Source organism: Carettochelys insculpta, unplaced genomic scaffold (assembly GCF_033958435.1).
Source record: "Carettochelys insculpta isolate YL-2023 unplaced genomic scaffold, ASM3395843v1 scaffold_0042, whole genome shotgun sequence".
Classification (NCBI taxonomy): Eukaryota; Metazoa; Chordata; order Testudines; family Carettochelyidae; genus Carettochelys; species Carettochelys insculpta.
In genome coordinates, this window is record NW_027439079.1 from 257,501 (window position 1) to 260,000 (window position 2,500).

The 2,500-nt window shown below is 63.7% G+C and overlaps 1 non-coding gene across 1 annotated transcript; it reads right to left on the reverse strand.

The window, feature by feature from the left end:
- Positions 1-126: 126 nt before the first annotated feature.
- LOC142006134 (5S ribosomal RNA) lies at positions 127-245 on the reverse strand. The gene has a single exon (XR_012643247.1). It is a non-coding gene; the product is annotated as a 5S ribosomal RNA (ribosomal RNA).
- Between the last annotated feature and the right edge of the window lie 2,255 nt (positions 246-2,500).

Below are 2,500 nucleotides of genomic sequence, written 5' to 3' on the forward strand. Positions count from 1 at the left end.
CACGCAGGCAGGCAGAGGGAAAGGCCTCAGCGCCCCCCAGGACCGTCGCGCCGCCTTGGCCTCACGGCTTCCCTGCTCCCGCACGGCAGACACACGCCCCGCTCTACCCCCGCTGGGGCCAAAAGCTGCCTACGGCACCTGGGATTCCCAGGCGGTCACCCATCCAGGTACTAGCCAGGCCCGGGACGGTTTACCTTCCGAGATCGGACGAGATCGGGGGCATTCGGTCCGGTATGGCCGTAGGCCCCCGCCTCCCCGGGCTTTAGCGTCAGCAGCCTGGCCTCAGTCAGCCGGGCCCAAACAATTAACCCGGAGGCCGGGCCGAGGGAAAACTTCCTCCGAGCCGGCCCAAGGGGAAGGGAGGACGAGGACGCCGGGCCCGGGAGGTGACAGGACGTGCACGTCAGACCCGGGAAGCTGTGCGCCCCGAGGTTAACCCCCGGGCCGGGGCGGGGAGAGAAAAATGTTCTAAGTCCGGTAGGGACAGCAGGTCAACCCCGGTCCGAGGCGGGGAGAGAAATTTTCCAAGTCCGGCAGGGACAGCAGGTCAACCCCGGCCGCCGTAGCAGAGGTTGACCTGGTGTCCGATTCGCTCCCCGGGCACCAGGTCAACCTCGGGCGCTTTAGCGGAGGTTGACCTGGTGTCCGATTCGCTCCCCGGGCACCAGGTAAACCGTGGCCGCTTTCAGCGGAGGTTGACCTGGTGGCCGATCCCCTCCTCGGGCTCCAAGTCCGGCAGGGACAACAGGTCAACCCCGGTTCCGGGCGGGGAGAGAAAAATTTTCTAAGTCCGGCAGGGACAGCAGGTCAACCCCGGCCGCCGTAGCAGAGGTTGACCTGGTGTCCGATTCGCTCCCCGGGCACCAGGTCAACCTCGGGCGCTTTAGCAGAGGTTGACCTGGTGTCAGATTCGCTCCCCGGGCACCAGGTCAACCTCGGGCGCTTTAGCAGAGGTTGACCTGGTGTCCGATTCGGTCCCCGGGCACCAGGTAAACCGTGGCCGCTTTCAGCGGAGGTTGACCTGGTGGCCGATCCCCTCCTGGGGCTCCAAGTCCGGCAGGGACAGCAGGTCAACCCCGGTCCCAGGCGGGGAGAGAAAAAATTTCTAAGTCCTTCAGGGACAACAGGTCAACCCCGGTTCCGGGCGGGGAGAGAAAAATTTTCTAAGTCCGGCAGGGACAACAGGTCAACCCCGGTTCCGGGCGGGGAGAGAAAAATTTTCTAAGTCCGGCAGGGACAGCAGGTCAACCCCGGCCGCTTCAGCGGAGGTTGACCTGGTGTCCGATTCGGTCCCCGGGCACCAGGTAAACCGTGGCCGCTTTCAGCGGAGGTTGACCTGGTGGCCGATCCCCTCCTCGGGCTCCAAGTCCGGCAGGGACAGCAGGTCAACCCCGGCCGCTTTAGCAGAGGTTGACCTGGTGTCCGATTCGCTCCCCGGGCACCAGGTAAACCGTGGCCGCTTTCAGCGGAGGTTGACCTGGTGGCCGATCCCCTCCTCGGGCTCCAAGTCCGGCAGGGACAGCAGGTCAACCCCGGCCGCTTTAGCAGAGGTTGACCTGGTGTCCGATTCGCTCCCCGGGCACCAGGTAAACCGTGGCCGCTTTCAGCGGAGGTTGACCTGGTGGCCGATCCCCTCCTCGGGCTCCAAGTCCGGCAGGGACAACAGGTCAACCCCGGTCCCAGGCGGGAGAGAAAAATTTTCTAAGTCCGGCAGGGACAACAGGTCAACCCCGGTCCCAGGCTGGAGAGAAAAATTTTCTAAGTCCGGCAGGGAGAACAGGTCAACCCCGGTCCCAGGCGGCAGAGAAAAATTTTCTAAGTCCGGCAGGGACAGCAGGTCAACCCCGGTCCCAGGCTGGAGAGAAAAATTTTCTAAGTCCGGCAGGGACAGCAGGTCAACCCCGGCCGCTTTAGCAGAGGTTGACCTGGTGTCCGATTCGCTCCCCGGGCACCAGGTCAACCTCTGGCGCTTTAGCAGAGGTTGACCTGGTGTCAGATTCGCTCCCCGGGCACCAGGTCAACCTCGGTCGCTTTAGCAGAGGTTGACCTGGTGTCCGATTCGCTCCCCGGGCACCAGGTAAACCGTGGCCGCTTTCAGCGGAGGTTGACCTGGTGGCCGATTCCCTCCTCGGGCTCCAAGTCCGGCAGGGACAGCAGGTCAACCCCGGTCCCAGGCGGGGAGAGAAAAAATTTCTAAGTCCGGCAGGGACAACAGGTCAACCCCGGTCCCAGGCTGGAGAGAAAAATTTTCCAAGTCCGGCAGGGACAGCAGGTCAACCCCGGCCGCTTCAGCTGAGGTTGACCTGGTGTCCGATTCGCTCCCCGGGCACCAGGTAAACCGTGGCCGCTTTCAGCGGAGGTTTACCTGGTGGCCGATCCCCTCCTCGGGCTCCAAGTCCGGCAGGGACAACAGGTCAACCCCGGTCCCAGGCGGGAGAGAAAAATTTTCTAAGTCCGGCAGGGACAACAGGTCAACCCCGGTCCCAGGCTGGAGAGAAAA